The following is a 22,514-nucleotide window of genomic DNA, read 5'->3' on the forward strand; positions in this document are numbered from 1 at the left end:
TTGGGGAGCTGAGATTCCACATGCCATGAAGCAACTAAGCCATGCACTGCAATTACTGAAGCCTGTGTGCTCTAGAGCCCCTGTACTGCAGCTAAGACCCAATGCAGCCAAAAAAATAGATAAAATATTTTTTAAAAAGAAAGGGTAGACAGGTAGGAAAATGATATTTTAAGATATCCTTTCTCAATGAAGAGTCAGAGTTCCAGAATCAGTTTTTCACTCAATATAGTTCTTAACACTGGCCAGGGGTCTGCTCTATTCTCTCCCATATTACCTCTCTGATATCTCCCTGCTTTCCTCTGTTTTGTCTCTTTCCAGCTACAGTGGTCTGCTCCCTATTCCAAGAAGACACCAAGTGCTTGCCCATCCTCCCAAAAAGTTTTATTTCTTTGCCTGAACTATCCTTTCTCCATATTTCCATGGCTCAATCCCTCAATTTTCCGTCTTTGTTCAAAGATTACTTTGTCAGTGAAGCCCTCATTGACTATCCTAATTAATATTTCATCACCCCTCAAATCTTCCAATACCCTTCCTTGATTTATTTTTATTATTAATTTTATTGAAATATAGGTGATTTACAATGGTGTGTTAATTTCTGCTGTATAGCAGAGTTACTCAGTAACTCATACAGATACTCTTTTTCATATTCTTTTCCATTCTGGTTTATCACAGGATATTCAATATATATAGTTATAGTTCCCTGTGCTATATAGTAGGACCTTGTTGTTTCTCCATTCTATACATACTAGTTTGCATCTGCTAATTCCAAGCTCTCAATTCTCTCCCCCTTGGCAACCACAGATTTGTTCTCTATGTCTGTTTCTGTTTCCTAGATATGTTCAGTTGTGTCCTATTTTAGATTCAACACATAACCCGATAGCTCAGTTGGTAAAGAATCTGCCTACAATGCAGGAGACTCAGGTTCAATTCCTGGGTCAGGAAGGTCCACTGGAGAATGGATAGGCTACCCACTCTAGTATTCTTGGGCTTATCTTGTGACTCAGCTGGTGAAGAATCTGCCTGCAATGCGAGAGACCTGGGTTTGATCCCTGGGTTGGGAAGGTCCCCTGGAGAAGGGAAAGGCTACCCACTCCAGTATTCTGGCCTGGAAAATTCCATGGGCTTCCATGGGGTCACAAAGCGTGGACACAACTGAGTGACTTTCACTTTCACTTTTCATAAGTGCTATCAGCTATTTGTCTATTTTGTTTACTGCTATTTCTATAGCAGATCCTGCCCATCCTAGCACTGGGAGAGAAGCAGTGCCGGGCATAAAAGCTGCTAAAGATTAGACAAATACATTGAATAAATAAAAACAACACAGTAATATTTCTAGTCTCCTCTTTTTGCATTTAATTTCTTCTTGGCCCTCATGCAAGGCACCTAGTCAACTTAGCCACTTCCAGAATGGATTTCAGCAGAGCTCGTTTACCCAAAAATTAAGTTGCTCCCCAGAAGTCTCACATACCCAGGGGACATACAATCTCAAGCAGACTTTGCTACTTTGGGAAATGAAGAGCAACTGGGGATGGGCTTTAACTATCGATGAACTCAGTGGCAAAGTCCTTCCAACTGATTGCCAGATGCTGTAAGAGCCCAAATGCCTTGTTGATTGGCTATATTTTTAATTCTTTGTAAAGTGCTTTATACCTATGGGAATGGCTATGATAATGTCTGCATCTTTAGCACTTAAGAAGATAGATGTATGTATATTTGAGACCACACATTCCTAGAACCATGGAGACTGCTTATTCTATTGCAAATGACACCCTGACTAGCACCTTGTAAAATTGTGGATTGTATTATCCACAACCCAGATAATGATGAATGTATTATCTATCATTCAGACTTCTTCTCTGTTTCTCATCTACTTTTCTACAACTCTGATCTTTTTTCTTAATTTTAAATTTATTTATTTTTTGATTGAAGTGTGATTGTTTTACAGGATTGTGTTGGTTTCAGCCAAACATCAACATCAGTAAATCATAGATAAACATATGTCCCCTCCCTCCTTCCCATCTTCCCTATCCCACCCCTCTTGGTTGTTACAGAGCCCCAGTTTGACTTCCCTGAGTCATACAGCAAATTCCCCAACTCTAATTATGGTTCCATATAGTTAAGGTGGTAATTTATCCTTTCCTTATCAATGAATATTGAGATTAGATTGAATCTAACTTTGAAAATTCTTCTCATTGATTACCATGGATAGCCACTGGTTTCCTCAATAGCTTCTCTCTTATCTAACTAGTCATTTCTCAGTTGCACTTTTAGGTCTTTCTCTGAGCATTCTTTAATAGGTTAGTGCTCTGTAGAATTTGTGCGTCCTAGGTCTTTTTTTCTCTCTTACCCCTGTATACTTTCTCTGTGGATGTTTATATCCAGGCCTACATAGCAAAGTTGAAATCCATATTTCCATCTCAGATATTTCTCCTGCTCTCCAGTCCTATCACCACAATTAACCTAGGAGTCATTGGAGATCCCACAAGTATTAGGAATCTGGCTGTTAGTGCTCAGCACTTCCCATAACAACTTCTTTTATTTCTATATATTCTATCATTGTGAATAACATGACAGTCCCCCACAGTCACCCAAGCCTGGTACAACTGGGAAAAAGCATACTCGATCACATTCTCACTTTGTATTCTCTAATACAGCCATTTCCTTTTCTCTTAGGGTAAACTCAGACTCATTAGCATGGGGAAGTCTTTTACTATCAGGTATTTCCCAACTCCATCCTTATTTCCTATCATCATGTTCTGCTTTGCCCACTGTTATCACACTAAAAGCAAATTTCACTGGTTTGCCATGCCTCTCATCCTTTTCACATACTGTTCTATTTATTTTAAGTATCCAACTCTGCTTCATTTTCTAGATAATTTTTCTCCAACTTTAAATCGTAGTTGAGCATTGCCAACTTTGAGAACCCTTCCTCAAACCCCATCTCATCCAAGTAGCTTTCCTAGGTTTTCCTTTGAGGCCCTGTGTATTTCACTATTAATGCTCTTAACCTGAGTTTTGTTTTGGTTTTTTTTTTTTTTTGAGGACAACAAGAGAATTGTAGCTTTTATCTCTGTATACTAATAGTATATTAATAGGACTGTGCTTGTTGTTCAGTATACCATCAATAAATGTTGCACCCAATAAATATATTCAGGATGTATTTGGCAAAATAAGTTTTGATTAATTTATATTTACAAAGAGATTATATCTCACTTTCATGATCATAAAGAGTAGAATTGACTTTACTACTGCCCTTTCAATCAAATGTATGTTTACTGGTTACAAAGCAGTGGAAATGGGACAGAATAGCTTTCATTTAAACATATTCTGTTTAAGATAAGTTTGTGTTCTGTGAGCATGAGGCTTATTCTAGTGGTGTTGTGTGCTGAACTCCTCCTAGATGGATAGACATTCCTATATGATTTTCTAGTACTACTTTAGGATGGGAGTGAGATGAATGTGTTCATTTTAAAGAGAGAAAAGAATTAGACAAGATACATAACATGATAGCTGTGCATTAAAGAATGGACCCAGAACCCCTAATTAATTCTGATTACTGATCAGCTATCTGAAATAACAAACATGAGCCACCTACACATTTAAAATCAGGTGGGAGTTTGAGGCAGTGGGTTCAATAAGCAGAAATAAAAAACAATCTAACCTTCCTTTGCTCCCCCTACCAAAATCCAAACCATCACAGAAAATTTCTGAGTATTGGATGGTTTTATACAATTTTTCTCTTTTTTATGTATAGATAAAGTCTTTATTAAACCTTTATGGGAGCTGTGCTTTTACTTGAAGAATGGAGAGTGGTTGATGAATAATAAAAATGTCACTTCTTCTGAGATGATGGGGTCACACATCAAAAACTCATTTATTGCCATTATTATTAGTGATAACATGGATGTTATGTTTCATGGTAAATATATTGTTAAATCTCTTAAAAGCTGTTTGTAAAGTCTAGTTCAAAAGGTAGAGAAAGCCATTTTTCCCTCTAAAGAGCCTACTTGGCCATAAATGCATTCTTCATCTTCAAAGCACTTACAAATGCTGACACACTTAGAGTAGCTTTGATATTTCTCAACACGAAGGATTCTAATAGCTTGAAACATTTTAATGGTAAAATATTATTTTAAGATCAGGTTTCCTAATTCCTGCTCACCAAATAATGTAGCTGTAAGTGTCTACTATTGAGATATTTGCCACAGAATGACAATTAGCAAATTTATGTTGTGAATAGTAGCACTTTCCATTTAGATAATTTTCTACTTATAATGACAATCTTGACTTTTCTCATAATCAAACCTTATTTGATTTTATTTTATTAAGGTGTTGACATCCATGAAAATTTCAACCACAGGGACCAACAACAAAACAAAACTGTTTACCTGAAACAGCAGTCTAGATCAATATGTCTAATTACACTGAAGTAGATGCTAAGTTCAGTAGGAGCTTGAACTATTTTCTGTCTTAGTTCGGACATGAAACAATGTCCATTTACTGACTTAAATGTGCAGAAGAGCTTAAGACAGCCTAAACTACTGTTTCTTTGAAAAAGAGCAGTGAATGAGCACAGAGTAAGAGTATCTCACAGTGATTTACTGGCCTATGCAGCAACATGTACGGAGTAAAACTCTTCTGCTATTTCACTACAGTAGTGATTCAATTCCTGACGGAGACTGGAGGGGAAATGAGGCGATGCGCGTAACTACACAAAGTCAGCTCCCAGTACTGGGATACTTTCACTTACCTGGGGAAGAGGCTCAATACAAACTATGCCAAATATTATATCATGATGAGTTAGTCCACAGGGCCATCAATCTATAAATTTATATTTATAGATTGTGATTTTAAAGTAATTCACTTTCTTGGTCTCTTGTTGATTCAAGACAGTATTTTTATTCTCCCTGGAAGAAAATGAAATAGCTTAAGTAGAAAAGTTAAGAGAAAATTGAAACAAAATGCCTATTTTTAGATAATGCTTAGCAGAGTACTGTAGCAGATAAGAGCGTGTATATGGTGATCAGTTTCAAATCCAGGCATGGTCACTTACTGTCTCTCTGGTGGCTTAGTCCCTAAGTTGTGTCTGACTCTTGCAACTTCATGAACTACAGTTCCCAAGGCTCTGTCCATGAGATTTCCCAGGCAAAAATACTGAAGTGGATTGTCATTTCCTTCTCCAGGGAGGATCTTCCTGACCCAGGATTTGAACCTGGGTCTCCTGCATTATAGGCTGATTCTTTACCAACTGAGCTATGAGGGAATCCCTACTGTCTCTCTATAACTTGGAGTAAATTGCTTGATCTTTCCACATCTCAATTTCTTCTTTTAAAAATGGAGACCATGTATTACAGAGTTGTTGTTGTGTGTTAAATAGGATAATGTAATGTAAAATAGACTGTGCTGTCTTAGTAAGTGCCATGTAAGTGTTAGATGTTATTTGACTAGGGCTGGTAGAGGTCAGATGCTAAATGATCAACCAGTATCTTGGAGCAATTTCTCATTCTTTCTGTATTTGAGCCAATGCTAGAGAAGTATACATGTGCAAGAGAGATTCTGGATTCCAATCTCTTTTTCAGTTGGATCTTGTCTGCATAATTCCTCTCTCTTTGGTCTGAGCCTTACTAAGCAGGTCTGTGATGGATTTTGAAGCTTCAAAGCATCCACCTGTTTCTTCTGGCCACTGAGAGGCTGAAGAGAGCCTGGCCAGGCCCAGGACGTCAGATCTCATTCTCCTAGTCCCTCTTCAACACCCCACACCAAACCCTTCAATAAAATAGTTTAACATACTTCTCCTCCTCCAAATTCACCTCTCCCCTAAGTCTCTCTCCTAATGCCTTACCTATAAGCATCTAAATGTATTATCTATCTATCATGTATTCAGCAAATCCTTATTTAAGTGAATATATTAGTAAAATGCAAATTTTTCTTGGGCTTACCTCATGGTAATTGAAAATAGATAACCTTTTCACCTTTTCCTAAACACCATAGGTCTGACATATCTAGTTCTTATTTCACTGTGTTGCTTAGCAGATAGCCCAGACTTGTCCTCGGAGCTGCCTCCCTAACTAGTCTCACTGGCACAGATGCAGAGTGAGAAGTTCAGACGTGTGACCAAGGCTGCAACTCATAGCTCTAAGAACCTCCTTTAGGACTGCTGCTCTCGTAAGACTTCTCCTTTACTGACTGACTGACACTCTCCTGCTCGCTATCTGTAGCCTATGGAACTTCTAGATCACTGGGCTCCAGGTCCACATGGAAGGCTGCCCATGGTTCTGTGGGCACTGGAGAAGTTAAAGGGAAAGCAAGGAGGGACATGGAGATGGGGAGACATTTTATTGGGGATTGTCAAGCACAGCCTTCGCCTGTTCAAGGGACGACTCATCACTCCCTAACACCCAGACCTTGCTACCCAGCCCCACTTGATCTAAGGATTCTATCCTGCTGATTTTATCTCAGGTGACCTACCATGTATAGCTCCAGTCTGGCTCCCTGGGAGAGCTGCAACCCATCAGAAAAATCAGAATTCAACTATGGAAATTTTTTCATGGTGCTAACCTCCAATATGCAAAGTTATGTTCGTGGTGGGTTGGCTGTTTCAGTGCCTCTGAACACTCCATGGCAGTTAAGAAGCTCCCCAGGGGAATTCTCACAGGTTCTCACAGGTCTGGTACAGTTGGGCAGGGCTCTTGGCATTCTTGGGTCCCTCTGTATCTCCAGAGCATCAAGATTCCCCCCAGGTGTCCACTGGTCTTTTCTGAGTGACTTATTTCCTCAAAATGGGAGTGGCTGATTCTTAGAGAGCTTGGATTATAACATTTATCAGGTTGTTTGTAATTCCTAAATCTGAACACTAACTGAAGCTATGAAAATATAACAAAAGGGTCTCCTCTCTAGATAAACATTGGATTTATAGGGAAGAGACAAATAGATTTCATTATAAGAAAAGAAGGAAAATACAAAGGACTATTTCTTAAATTCCTGTGATGTGCTAAGTGTGAAAGTTAGTTTCTCAGTCATATCCGACTCTGTGTGGCCTCATGGACTATAGCCCAGCAGGCTCCTTTGCCTGTGGAATTCTCCAGGCAAGAATACTGGAGTGGGTAGCCATTCCCGTCTGTTGAAACCAGGTCTCCTGAATTGCAGGCAGATTCTTTACTGTCTGAGCCACTAGGTCTATTTAATCCCCATGACATAGTAATCTCTATCCCAAATGCTTTCCATAGTATAATCATCTCACCCTTTAGGATAGAAAGTTTGTTTGAAATGGTATGCTTGTACTACAGAAACAACAAAAATATACTCTAATTCATGTAGCAGAGTAAAAATAGAAAAATTAAGCTCTAGAATCTGACTTCCTGGGCTTGAATCCCATCTCTGCTATTTACTGTTTAAATTCCCTGTGCTTCCCTTTTCTTATCAGAATAAAAGGCTAATACCATGGTAACTACCTCATAGGGTGGTTTAAGGATTTAAGGAGCTAATTCATAAGGCCCACAGCATGGGGCTGGAACACTGCATATATTCAGTGGCAATAGTTGTGAGAATTATCATATTAGCATGTGAAAACTTTCATTGGTCCTATATTTCAGGTTCCATACTTGAAAAGGAAAAAGTGTGCACATTGCTGCTGCTGCTGCTAAGTCGCTTCAGTCGTGTCTGACTCTGTGCGACCCCATAGACGGCAGCCCACCAGGCTCCCCCGTCCTTGGGATTCTCCAGGCAAGAACACTGGAGTGGGTTGCCATTTCCTTCTCCAATGCATGAAAGTGAAAAGTGAAAATGAAGTCGCTTAGTCGTGTCCGACTCTTAGCGACCCCATGGACTGCAGCCTACCAGGTTCCTCCATCCATGGGATTTGCCAGGCAAGAGTACTGGAGTGGGTTGCCATTGCCTTCTTGACTATCGCCCATTAAAAAAAAATTCACTCTGAAGCCTTCTTTTGTGAAGAGTCCCTGCCATGAAAATCTAATTTTTGTACCTCCATTAAAAAGAAAATACTAGTAAACTTTTGCCTTATGAATTAAAAATTGCTCATAACTAGTAAGCTAGTGTTGGAAGCAATGAATGCTGTTTTCCAAACTGGAGCACATAAGAGAAAAATAACTCCATAGCCACCAGAGGTGCTGCAATTATGGGCAACCTCTGGTAAAGACCTTCAGTCTTAGGTTTGGGGTAGAATTTGTAGTATCACCCCTCCTGCTGTCTCACTCTACAAACTACCTGAATTCACACCATCCAACAGGAGCCAAAATATCCTGCTTCTAATGTTGAACCTTCTGCATGTCCACAGACACCTTGCAAACTCTGTGAATTGCATGGTTTGCATACTCCACTGTGAGAGCCTTGCCCATATACCTTTGAGGTGTGTATGTGGGAGGGGAGGAAGTGGGCTTCATGAAATCAGAGTTGCCATATATGCATTCTGTGGATCAAGCAACCTACCTCCCCTAGCGTTAAGTTCTGCTGAGTCGACCATAAATTCACCATGGGTACAGACCAGTCCTGAGCCTGAAGCAAAAGTGCTTTGGGTCTCCCATACTTCAGCCTAAGGCATCAGCCCCTGCTGCTGGCAGCCCCTTCCCTTCCCCTGACCGTGCCCTTGACATCTTGAAGCTCACTCTCTGGAGCTCTGTGCTCAGGCTGAATCTCAACCTCTTGCCTTCTCCTTCCTCTCCACCCCAATGAAAGTGTGTTCTTCTTACTTCCCATTTCAAGAGGGGTCTCTCCTCCGCTAACGCTATTTTAGGAAAGATGTGATGCAGTGATCTACTCCTGATAAAAATAGCTGTTAACTGTATGGTCTTTCCCTAGCAAATGTTCATTTTTTTCAAAGAACAGTGAAAAAAAAAAAAAGCAGTGTCTGCTGAGAAAGCAGTACCTTTGACCAGTGGTGTTAATTTCAAGTGATGGATGAAGGGACCAGGACAGGATGGAGTAGAGGTGTTGACCTGAAGGACCTACCAAGTGCCCTGTGCTCCTCAAATCCCTAAATACAGGCAGAGGAGACCAGGACAAGATTTCTTCAAGTGGCCACCATGGACCTCCTTTCTTACTCTCTGTAGTATCATTACTGGGGCTTCCCAGGTATAGCTAGTGGTAAAGAACCTGCCTGCCGATGCAGGAGACTTAAGAGGTTTGATTCCTAAATCAGGAAGATCTCCTGAAGGAGGGCATGGCAAGCCCTTCCAGCATTCTTGCCTGGAGAATCCCATGGACAGCGGAGCCTGGTGGGCTATAGTCAACGGGATCATAAAGAGTTGGACACGACTGAGCGACTGAGCACAGCACAGCACAGTGTCATTACTATGAAAATATTGTAATTTTTTATCTGTTCTAATATTCATTTTGCTATTTTTAAATATAATTCCTAATCTACTATGAGAATTATTCTTAAAACAGATATTTTTCTTTTCCTTGCAATTGAAGTACAGTTTTCAAGTCATTTGGAGAATTCTGCTATAAAAAAGATAATAATAGTTTATAATCTCTGTATTTATAAATACCAATATTTTAAATGCTTGCATAACAATGAGGCATAAAAATTACATTTTACAAGTGTATTTAGAGCTTTATCACTCTATAAATGCATACGGAACTCAATTTCTATGATTTCTGCAGAGGCTAGTGTTACTTAGCTTTCTAGCTGTATGATCATTTTTCCCCACTTCTGCATTTCCCAAGAGGGCGTATCTTGATGAAGATCTTCTCTTAACTGCTGTGTAGAGTTGAAGAGATAGTAGCTTTCACTCTTGTCAACCTCTCCTCCAAGCATCTTTCATCTCAGTTCTTCAGGAACTGGGGAGCATCTGTCTGCTTCTGTTGAGCCAATATAAATCTCACTTCCTCCAGCAGAGTCTGAGGCCATGGTCTTAATCTCATTTCTTTATGACTTCTGTCTAGTCACAGTGCCCCAAGGGTGCTGCCCGAATTGTATTAAATTTCACTCTGTAATACTGATTTATCAGATGAAACATATGGCTACTAAAGCTTGGCAAAACCCAGGAAACATGAAATCCTTTCATTATAATTTTACCACCGGCACGTGGCACACAGTGGATATTTGCTGAAATGACTCTCCATTTCTGTGGCTTCCAGATAGAGTTTTCTGTCGTGCAGCTCAACTTTGGATGGAAGAGTTAAATAGGAAGAATGGAGGGACTCCCAGAGTAGTTACAGTGGGCTCTAAGTAGGAGTAGGAACCATGTTAGTTCTAACAGGATATTTGAGGAAATATGAAGGAGTGTTTATATCAAAGAACATGCAGGAAAAGTTGACAAGATGCCTTAATAAAAATCTTTCCTTATTGTGGTAAGATTCAGGCCCTTTCCTACATAGAAAAAAATAGAAGCAGTTCTATAAAAATAAGACTAGTTACTGTGGTGTTTTTTTAAAATTTTTATTATTGATATACTAGACATATCACTGGTCAAACACTTGAAGCATTTAAATAATGTTAGGAGAAGACATAGAGTTTCCTCATGGAATTATGTTTTTATATCTTAAAGACTAGGGCATAGACTAGATTTTAGGAAAAAACATTTCTGGAAGGGAGTGTTCTTTTGGTAACAAGCTCCTTTACCGAAAGGGAGGGCCTTTTGGTAAATCATGGTAATCATGGGAGGGCCCATGATTGCTTAAAATTTTTATGTATATAATTCAATTAAAATTTTTATAATTGTTCTCTTTTAGAAACAATGGCTCAGTGGGTAAAGAATCTGCCTGCAATGCAGGAGACTCCGTATGCACGAGTCTCCATCCCTGAATCAGGAAAACTGCCTGCAAAAGGAAATGGTAATTCACTCTAATATTCTTGCCTGGGAAATCCAATGGACAGAGGAATGTGGAGGGCTCTTCCATGGGGCTGCAAAGAGTCAGACACGACTAAGTAACTAAGGACGCACGCACGCATTATTTTACTTTTTATGATTCATTTACTGGTCTGAAGATGAACTTTTTTGTTTATCAAATTGATTATTTGGTATCAGGATACAAAACAAGTGTGTGCACATATAAATATATGCATACATAATATAACACATGTTGTAAGAACATAATAAGACACAAACTGAATTTTGCAAAATTAGCTTTACGTTAATATATATAGACAGAGCCATAATGGAATTTTCAAAACACTAGTGTACCTTGCTGATAAGATTAGTACGAGTGAGTGTCTGTTACACCTGGAAGGTTATCCTAATACACCTCAGTTGCCGCATCTTGGGAAGGCTGTATTTGTTCACCAGGAAGATTCAGTGTTGGTACTGTGGGTGCTTCTAACTGGAGATTAGTGCCGTGGTGACTTCAAGGGTTAGCATTAACAGTAGTAAGTAGTACTACAGAACAACTGGAAGTGAAGTGAAGTCGCTCAGTCGTGTCCGACTCTTTGTGACCCCGTGGACTGTAGCCCACCAGGCTCCTCCATCCATGGAATTCTCCAGGCAAGAATACTGGAGTGGGTTGCCATTGTTTTAATGTTAGACTCCTTCCATCCAAGGATAGCACTTCTGAAAATCCTCCTTATAGAGAAAAATCAGCACCATGGGAAATCTAACTGATATGGACTGTAGCCTACCAGGCTCCTCTGTCCATGGGATTTTCCAGGCAATAGTCCTGGAGTGGATTGCCATTTCCTTCTCCAGGGGATCTTCCCAACCCAGGGATCAAAACTGAGGCTCAGAGAGGTTGAGGACCCATAACTCAAGTTCTGATACACAGGGTATGGTGGGTGTTAAAGATACAGTCTACATCTCTTTTCTCTTAAACATTGCTTCTTTTTAAAAGGATGTTTCTTTCCTTTCTCAATTCTATTAATTGGCATTTTCTAAGTAAACTTTTACTGGTACTTATCTATTTTTAACTTTTCCTGAGAGGCATTTACAAATCAAATGAGAACCTTGTCATATCTCATGTAGAAATTCCCAAGGGACTTCCTTGATGTTATCCATTTGCATCTCCTTTCTAGAGAAGAAAGTGCTGGCAATCCTTGAAAAACAATGATTGTCCTTTTACAAAATGATCAGAAAACAAAGTTGCCCTTTTTTGATTGTTCACTTTTTTAGGTCTCTTTGGTGACCACTGTTTCATCCTTTGTTCCTTTCCCAAGTCACTGACACTGATTTAAACAGCTGCCATCCATAGGATTTATTCTGAGAGAGTGTATGTGAGGCCATTCTACCTTATGCATCCAGAGTTACTAAAGTTGATTTTGAAATAATGAATCATAATGTACATAATCATAAAATCACATCATGATTTTACATATTTTCTCTTTCCTTTGTTATGGATCTCTTCAGAGATTATCAGGGTCATATCCAGAATGAAATTTCAATTGTGGAATTTTATGACCATCAAAACTGGTTATTGTCCTGTAAATGCCATTCCTATGATAAAGGTACTTTTATTTTAAATGCAGTTAAGTATCTTCGACGAGCTAATCACTATTCTGTCAGGGAGCTCTGTCCCTTAGAAACAGAAAAAATTGTCACTGAGCTCTCAGTGAAGATGAAGAATCCTACTACTCATCTTATATCTACTTTCTTTTTCATTCCTTACAAGACGTTTTTTCAGTCCTCCTCAATTCTCCTGGAATCTCCAATCTTCACTCTCTCATCCTCTCTCTCTTATGAGATAGCTTCATCTCCTTCATGGAGAAAATAGAAACTGTCAGAAGAAAACTTGCTCAATTTCCACTGCCAGATCCATTAACATCCTTCATCTTCCTGCCTCTCCTGAATCCCCATATTATAATGGAAAAAATACCTCCCTCCAATCCAAGGCTCATCCCCCTGATGGTACTCTGGATCCCAACTCCTCCAGTCTGCTTGGGAGGCTCAGTCTACTGATTTTTCCATCTGTTTTTCTTTTAGTGATATTTCCAACCACTCCTTCTCAACTAGCTCTTTCCCTTTAAGGATTAAATGTATTCAGACCTCTCCTATAGTGAAAAAAAAAAAAAAATCCCTCAACCCTACTTTCCCTTTCTGTGTATTAATACACTGCTACTCTCTTATCTCAGCAGTAGCCACAGGACTGGAAAAGGTCAGTTTTCATTCCAATCCCAAAGAAAGGCAATGCCAAAGAATGCTCAAACTACCACACAATTGCACTCATCTCACATGCTAGTAAATTAATGCTCAAAATTCTCCAAGCCAGGCTTCAGCAATATGTGAACCATGAACTTCCAGATGTTCAAGCTGGTTTTAGAAAAGGCAGAGGAAACAGAGATCAAATTGCCAACATCCGCTGGATCATGGAAAAAGCAAGAGCGTTCCAGAAAAACATCTATTTCTGCTTTATTGACTATGCCAAAGCCTTTGACTGTGTGGATCACAATAAACTGTGAACAATTCTGAGAGAGATGGGAATACCAGACCACCTAACCTGCCTCTTGAGAAACTTATATGCAGGTCAGGAAGTAACAGTTAGAACTGGACATGGAACAATAGACTGGTTCCAAATAGGAAAAGGAGTATGTCAAGGCTGTATATTGTCACCCTGCTTATTTAACTTAAATGCAGAGTACATCATGAGAAACGCTGGACTGGAAGAAACACAAGCTGGAATCAAGATTGCCAGGAGAAATATCAATAACCTCAGATATGCAGATGACACCACCCTTATGGCAGAAAGTGAAGAGGAACTAAAAAGCCTCTTGATGAAAGTGAAAGAGGAGAGTGAAAAAGTTGGCTTAAAGCTCAACATTCAGAAAACAAAGATCATGGCATCCAGTCCCATCACTTCATGGCAAATAGATGTGGAAACAGTGGAAACAGTGTCAGACTTTATTTTGGGGGGCTCCAAAATCACTGCAGATGGTGACTGCAGCCATGAAATTAAAAGACGCTTACTCCTTGGAAGGAAAGCTATGATCAACCTAGATAGCATATTCAAAAGCAGAGACATTACTTTGCCCACTAAGGTCCAGAGTCTAGTCAAGGCTATGGTTTTTCCTGTGGTCGTGTATGGATATGAGAGTTGGACTGTGAAGAAGGCTGAGTGCTGAACAATTGATGCTTTTGAACTGTGGTGTTGGAGAAGACTCTTGAGAGTCCCTTGGACTGCAAGGAGATCCACCCAGTCCATTCTGAAGGAGATCAGCCCTGGGATTTCTTTGGAAGGAATGATGCTAAAGCTGAAACTCCAGTACGTTGGCCATCTCATGAGAAGAGTTGACTCATTGGAAAAGACTCTGATGCTGGAAGGAATTGGGGGCAGGAGGAGAAGGAGATGACAGAGGATGAGATGGCTGGATGGCATCATGGACTCGATGGACGTGAATCTGAGTGAACTCTGGGAGATGGTGATGGACAGGGAGGCCTGACGTGCTGCGATTCATGGGGTCGCAAAGAGTTGGACATGACTGAGCAACTGAACTGAACTGAACTCTCTTATCACACTGAAGTTTGTTACAAGAGTTGTTATACATGTTATTTCTCATTTATCTCCCAAATGATCCTCAATCCAATTACACCTAGCTTTGTCCCCCCCCCAACTCTGAAATTACTGTCTTTACATTATCAATTATTGTTAATGAGATAGATAAACATTTAGTGATGAGAAAAGATGTTTTGATACAGTATTGAGTGAAAAAGGTAGCTTACAAAGCATAATATGGCATAATCTATTGCCTTTATTTGGAGTATACTGCAATGAATTTTAACTTATCTATAGATTCATGTAATCATATTGTATACAGAAAAGTTCAGTCACTCCAAAGAACTCCTTCATTCTACTCCCCCTGCTTCTCAACTGATAACCTAATAATCATTGATCTAGTTTTTTCTTTTCAGTATTAGTTTTTGCTTTTCAAGAATGTTCTATAAATGGACTTTCTGCAATTGTCTTCCTTTCCTCAGCCTAATGCCTTTGAGGGTAATCCAAATTGTTTTGCAGATCAATAATTCATTTTTTTAAATTGATGAGCAATGTTCCATTGTATAGATGTATCAGTTTGCTTTCCATTCATCAATTGAAGGACATTTTAGTTGATTACACTTTATATTCCACTCATATGCAATTATGCATAGAGTTGCTGCAAAAGTTTGTTTACTATCTGAGTATTGTTAGTATTTTTCATTTTAGCAATTCTAAGAGATATGTAGTGTTATCATATCACAGTTTTAATATGCATTTCATTACTGGGGTAATATTCATGTGCCTCTTTGCCATTCATGTATCTTTGACTTTGTGTCTGTTCAAATCTTTAGCCTAGTTCTAAATTGGTTTGTTTTCCTACTGTTAAATTTCTTGAGTTCTTTATTTTTTCTTATTACAAGTCCCTTGTTGGATATATGATTTGCAATTATTTTTTGCCACTCTTTAGCTTGCTGCTTCATTCTCTTAACAGTGTCTTAAACAGAGCAAAAATTTTTTTGTTTCAATCCAGTCCGATTGATCAATTCTTTTTCTCTTATGGATTGTGATTTTGGTGACATCTCTAAGAATTTTCTGCCTAACCCTAGTTATAAAGATTTTCTCCTGTATTTTCTTCTAGAAGTATTATAGTTGTACGTTATATTTGGATCTGTGATCTTTATTAAGTTCATTTCTCTGAAGTTTGTATAAAGACTCATTTTGTTACAAATGAATGTCCGATTGTTCCAATGCAATTTTGAAAAAAAAACTATCCTTTATTGTTTTTACATATTTATAAAAAAATCAAGTGGTGACATTTTCTCTGGATCTGTTTTAATTAATTAATTTTAATTGGAGACTAACTACTTTACACTATTGTGGTGGGTTTTGCCATGCATCAATCTGTTTTTGAACTCAGTTTTGTCTCACTGATTTATCTACCTTTTTCTTTGCTAATACTCCATTATATTGATTACTGTAGCTTTATTGTAAGTCCTAGAATTGGACTGTAGTATTCTGTCACATTTATTCTTCATTTAAAATTGCTTGTTCTACTTTAGAATCAATCTATTATATGTGTAGAGTTTTGCTTGAATTTTTATTGCCGTTGGGGATAATTAAATCTTCATTATATAAAGTCTTCCAATTCATGAACACAGTATGTCTCTTCAGTTCTTTTTGTTTTACTTTCTCAGCGTTTTGTAGTTTTCACTAGATATATCCTGTACATATTTTGTTAGAGTTATACCTAAGTATTTTCTTTTCTATAACTCTTGTAAATATTTTTTAAAATTCAGTGTTCAGTTGTACATTGCTAGCTTATAGAAATGCCATTGATTTCATAGGTTAATATTACAGTCTATTCACTTGCTAAACTCACCCGTGGTATCAAAATTTTGATGAGTTCCTTAGGATTTTATAGATAGACAATCATCCTTCCCACAAATAGAACAATTTTACTTTTTCTTCTCCACTGTATGTGCCTTTTACTTCTTTTCTTTGTTTACTGGCAATAAATAGGACTTTCATGCAGTATAGTGTTGTATAGAAGTGATGAGTGTCATTGTCTTGTTCTCTATTCTTAAGAGAGGGAAGGTAAACCTATTGTTAGCTGTGAGTTTTTGTGTAGGTGTCTTTTACGAGTTTAAAGAAGTTCCCTTCTATTTCTGGTCTGCTTATTTTTTTTCACTGTAAGTTGATATGAATTTTGTCAAATGCTCTTTCTGCATCAGTTGGTATGATAATATGGTTTTCCTTCATTAGACTGTCAATATGATGGATTAGGTTGATTGCTTTTTAAATATTAAAGCAGCCTTACATTCCCAGGATAAGCCTTACTTGGTTATGTATTATCTTTTATATTTCTGCATTCAATTTGCTAATATGTTGAGGATTTTTCCATATATATTCATGAGCAATATTTGGTCTTTAGTTTTCTTTTTTAGTAGGGTCTTTTTCTGGTTTTGTTATCAGAGTAATTTTGGCCTCATAAGGTGCTTTGAGGAGTGTTCTTTTTTCTTCTATTTTCTGGGAGAGGTTATATATAAATGAAGTTAATTTTTTAAGTGTTTCAATTTGCCAGTGAAACCATTTGATCTTGAAGATTTCTTTTTCATAAGAGAAAAATAGGAATTCAATTTCTGTTATAATTTTAGGACAATTTAGGTAACATATTTCTTGTGTGAGTTTCATTATTTTCTAGGGTTTGAATTGGTCATTTCATCTAACTTGTTAAATATAGATGCAAAGAGTTGTACGCATTTATTTTCTCCTTATCCTTTTCGTGTCTACTGGGTATGTAGTGATATTCTTTCTTTCATCTGGTGCTGGCAATCTGTGTCTTCTCTATTTGTCAGTCTTGCTAGAGTTTTATCAATTTATTGATGTTTTCAAAGAATAAACTTTTGTTTCATTGATTTTCTTTATTGTTTCCTATTTTCAGTATAATTATTTCTCATTTTAACTTCTTAATTTCTTTTCCTTTGCATACTTTACATTTATTTTGCTCTTTTTGTTTTCCTGGTTTCCTAAAGTAGGGGCTTTGATTATTGATTGGAGACCTCTCTTCTTTTCTAATACAAACATTTATGCTGTGAGCTTTCCTCTAAGCACTGCTTTGACTGTGTCTCACAAATTATGGTGTTGTATCTTCTCCTGGAGTTATCCTTGTCTATACTCTGGTGTACACTGTGGGTTGGCTAGAGAATACTGGAGGCAAGGAGAGACGAATTTTGAATTCTGTTCATCATCCCTAATTGCTCTGCTACTGTTTACTTCCCAGAGTCCTCAGAAAGCTGTTTTATACATTTTGTTTAGATTTTATAGCTCTGTTTATTATAGTTAACAAGACAGAGTGTGTTTGCTCCATCTTATCCAGGCTCAGAATCTTCCTTAACCTTTTAAGTCCTTAAAAATTACTTTATTATTTTTCAAAGACTCAACAGTGGAGGATGGTTTGTATTTCTAATGCTATACCCAGAGCTTTTCCATGTGGAGTCTGGTGCTCTGAATATCCAGGGTCAGCTGTCCATTGATGAAGTTTTGGTCAGTAAATCCTATGCAAGTGTTCAGAGTTGTTTCAACTCTCAGACTGTGAGTGACACTGGACACTGCCAATCACAGACCCCTTGGTACACTCTTTCCATGACTTCCATACTTCCACAATCTCTAATTTTTCTTCTTCTCCCTCCAAATATTCCTTTAATGTGGCTTCTTCTGAATCTTTGCTGTAGACTCATAGTTCTTCTCATTCCGCAAGGTAGTCTCATCATTCTGGCACTCACTTTTCCTTGAGTATGCTTATGGTTTTCCAGTATTTATCTTTAGTCCAGCACTTTCTCCTGGGTTCCATATAAATGTAATTTCTTTCTAGATGTTTCCATTTCTATATATTGTAGGCACTACAGAATCACATTTCCCTGTCTCAATAAAGGACACCCTTATATGTTGAATTGCCAACTGGAAATAGAATTATTCTAAAATATCCACTGTTCGTTCCTTCCTACATTAACTCAATTACCGAATTTATTCCTTTTTATTTTTTCATCAATTCCTATATCTTAAGGCTTCTGAAATTCACCTCTGCTTTGTCTTCCTACTGCCTGCCACCTTGTCTGGGCTATTCTATTGTCATCTAAAATATTTTACCCAGTACATTAGCACTTACTTTTGCTTCCTCCCAGTCCATTTTATTGTACAGCCAGAGTGATCTCTGAGAAATATAAATTTTACATTATCACTTCCCTCTTTAACTTTTATAAAGTGTTCAATTTCCTAATGTTTCATTTTTTAAATGCTATTAAAGGTATTTTGCAATGTACCATGTTATCCTCAAAAATCACTCAGTGTCTTGGCATTAGTTTCCTATCACTGCATAACAAATTGCTATAAAATTTAGCAAATTAAAACAACACATATTTAGCATTTCTCAGTTTCTGTGAGGCAGAAATTTGGCCATGGCTTACCGGAGACTTCCGCTTCAAGGTCTCTCATTAGACTTCAGTTAAAGTGTTGGCCTGAGCTAGGCTCCTAGGTGAAGGCTCACCTGAGGACAGATTTGCTTCCAAGCTTATGGCACCCCACTCCAGTGCTCTTGCCTGGAAAATCTCATGGACAGAGGAGCGTGGTAGGCTACAGTCCATGGGGTCGCAAAGAGTAGGACACGACTGAGCGACTTCACCTCACTCACTTTATTTACATGATTGCTGACAGGATTCAGTTCCTTAATCGCTGTTGCAACTGAGAGCCTCAATTCTTCCTTGGATTTTGGCTAGAAGCCTCCTTCTTCACGTGGACCTCTCCAACAACTTGCTTCATCAAAGTCAAAAGGAGTCTCCCAGCAGCACAGAAGTCATCTTTTTTTAGCCGAATCACAGAAAGGACATCCCATCACAAGCGAGGTCTCACTCACTCTTAATGAGCATGAATGCCAGTAGGTATGGGTCTTAGAGTCCCAAAGGAATCTTCTTTTTCTTATTTCCACTCTTAATTTCTCTGTGCTGCTTTCTGAATTATTACCTAAACCTTTCCAACTTACCAATTCTCTATTCAGTGGTGTCTAGTCTATTGTTTAACCCATGTATTGCATTTCTTCAGTTACAATATTTTTCATTTCTATGATTTTCGCTTGAATTGAAACATGCCAGTTCTCTTTCCCTCAAATCCCTTATTCTTATTTTCTTTTCTATTTGGATGTTTTAATTAACTTATTTTGAAGCCCCCTTCAATTTTCTCTTTCATTTTTTCTTTCTTAGTTAAGAATCTACCCACTTCTCCATCTTCTGACCTTCTCTCATGGCGGTAATCCCTATGTGCTTTGTAATTTTTTTAAGTCAATAAGTATGTCTTCAGTGGGACTTACCTTACTTGGAAACACATGGAAATTCCATTTATATTCAAGTTTCTAGAGACATCACTATAAGATTGATTTTTCAGTTGCTCCTAAGACCTTATAATACATACAGGTTCTAAAGCATTTTCTTTCTTAATCTTCTAGGAATTACTCTTCCTTGATTTTCCTCCTTCTTCACTACCGTTCCTTCTCATTTGTCACTGTTGGCTCTATTTCATTCAGCTTCTTGACTCTAAATATTGTAATTCTACCATGAGCTCTGTCCTATATACTCTTCTCTTTTCAAGGAATCTCCAGTCACTTGGCTTTAAATTTTATCCATACTGGATGATTTACGAATATGTCTCTCTCCAACCATGAAGTATATACTTATTAAATTTCTAATTCAACATCTCCACTTTGATCTTTAATAGACATCTGAATCTTAAAATTTCCAAAATGTTTACCTGAATATAGTCATAATGTTGAAGTGAAGGAGGTGATAGAGAGGTAACATTTGAAGACAAAAAAATAAAACTTATCCCAAATACTAACTCAGTGGTCCTCAACTTCAGAGTTGGAATGTGAGAAAATTTTGATTAGAAATCCAGATTTGTAAGTTACCTTTCCAAAGAGTCTGCGATATGGGGATCTGAGTCTTAACATCCCAGGTAATTTTGATGCAGGGATCTAAGCATAACACTTTGAAAAACTTTTTCTTTCCTAATGTCTTTGGTGGGGTTCCTAATAGTGATGCCAGCTTGGTTCTCATTACTCAGGGACAAGGCAGGACTGAGTCTTTTCACATTTATAACTGGATAGGGCTGGGAGATTCTAGTTGTGTTTCAATTGCACTTAAAATTAGATATTTTTCATCTTTCTCTGTAGGCCTATTTTCGTACAAGAGACCTTATTAGTTGGACTCACCTATTCTATTGATATCACCTATTCTATTGATATCACATTTTGTGTGTTTAGCCACTCAGTTGTGTCCAACTCTTTGTGATCCTCTGGACCATAGCCTGCCAGGCTCCTCTGTCCATGGGATTTTTCAGGCAAGAATGCTGGACTGAGCTGCCATTTCCTTCTCAGGATCGAACCTGCGTCTCCTGTGTCTTGTGCATTGCAGGTGGATTCTTTACCCACTGAGTCATCAGGGAAGCCTGATGTCATATAAAAAGAAAGACTGAAGATAAATTTCTCAGCTCTTCATTAATTTTTCCCCTTCTCATAAATCTGCATTTTCTGATCTTCTGAGCTACTTCTTTTAGTGAAACTCTTCGCCATCCCCTACCATGTTTTGTGTTTTTTCCCCCCTTTTTTCTCTTCCCAAATCTTGCAAGGACTTCCAATCTTTTTTGCATGTTAATTTTCTAATTAACATGCCTTTCTATAGCACTATCTTGTTAGATAGGGTTATAATCCCTCTTTTTGGTAGGAGAACAAATCCCTCAGGTGAGAAACCTAAATTCATTCAAGTGTGCAATATGCCTTTTCTGAAACAAGGGACCATCTTTAACTGAGGCATGTTTACAAAGTCAGCTAAGATAAAAATAGTATCTCCATTCTGTTTCTTAACCTTAAGGTGACCACTCCGTTGTTGCTCTTTACAATGTCAGACTCAGTCCTCTAAGAGGGGAGGGAGGAAACTTCACCTATAGTATGGAAACACTGTAGGACAGTAGCCCCCAGCCTTTTGGCACCAGGGATCAGTTTTTCGTGGAAGAGAGTTTTTCCATGGACAGGCCTCATGGGGGATGGTTTGGGGATGATTCAAGTGCATTACATTTATTGTGTACTTTATTTCTGTTATTGTTACATCAGCTCTACTTTATATCATCAGGTATTAGATCCTGGAGGCTGGGGACCCCTACTGTAGGACACTACTATATAATTTATTAAATCACTTTCAGTAAAATTTAAACAAACATTTGTGGTCAGAAAGTTAATATATCTCTAAAACATTTTATCACCATTCTCAATTAATAAAGCACAACAAGAATATTAACAGTGAAGGACCATATTCATTTATATATGTTCCTAATGACAGTGTCATTTCCAAATCTGAGGAATTCCTACTTCATTCAGAGAAACAAAGTTGATAGTTATTTCAAGGTCATACTGTCTAATCATCATTGTTGGTGAATTATAGTAAATTGATTTCTTTTTCTAAAAAGTTACAGTCTATTCAGCATGCTGAGGATTGAAGACAGGAAGATTAGTTTCTATACTGTCTCAGAATTCACACGGAATTTAATTGTGATTGGAATGATCTAAAAGCCTGAAGGCACTGGGACCCAATGATTTCCAAACAATTACATCATGGTGAATGCAGTTGAGCTTCCTGAAAAAAATAACCTGTCTTCTTATCTCTAAGTGCGAGTTGAGAGCATAATGGTGAAATAACGTTACTGAAAGTGCTGTAAATACATGCTGGTCACAGAGGCTGGATGGAAAAGAAAGCTATAAAAACTAGCAATTTCTCTACTATAAATATTTGGTAAGAATTCAAGACACCCCAGAATTCTTATAAAAAGAGGGATGTCATCTCCTGGGGAGAGCATTTTTACAGCTTATTGTTGCCATAGGCATCCTAAGCGAAAATCTGTGGTGCCTAGGTTGCTAGGTACAATGTGGGTGGCATTATTATGTTGTGATTTGTTCAATCTGCTTGTCGTCTTATATAGAAGATCTTAAGCTTGCTTTTCTAATTGGCATGTGACCTAGTGATACTCTTTAGACTCACATGTATATGTTATCTGTTTCCGTGGCTGATGATAAAAAGAACAAAAGAGCCATTCAAGTCAATGGATATTTGCATAACAGA

General features: G+C 38.0%; 1 protein-coding gene and 1 long non-coding RNA gene across 2 annotated transcripts in view; one reads left to right on the forward strand and one right to left on the reverse strand.

Annotated features, from left to right (window-relative positions):
* LOC138437393 (uncharacterized) overlaps positions 1-22,514 on the reverse strand; it is a 58,779-nt gene that overhangs the window by 5,249 nt on the left and 31,016 nt on the right. Inside the window, exon 2 of the long non-coding RNA XR_011255935.1 lies at positions 4,751-4,907. This is a non-coding gene — a long non-coding RNA (uncharacterized lncRNA). The remainder of the gene's footprint in view (positions 1-4,750; positions 4,908-22,514) is intronic.
* PTPRR (protein tyrosine phosphatase receptor type R) overlaps positions 1-22,514 on the forward strand; it is a 278,629-nt gene that overhangs the window by 4,173 nt on the left and 251,942 nt on the right. The gene's annotated exons all lie outside the window — the stretch shown is intronic.

This window comes from Ovis canadensis, chromosome 3, assembly GCF_042477335.2.
Source record: "Ovis canadensis isolate MfBH-ARS-UI-01 breed Bighorn chromosome 3, ARS-UI_OviCan_v2, whole genome shotgun sequence".
In the NCBI taxonomy this organism is placed as follows: domain Eukaryota; kingdom Metazoa; phylum Chordata; class Mammalia; order Artiodactyla; family Bovidae; genus Ovis; species Ovis canadensis.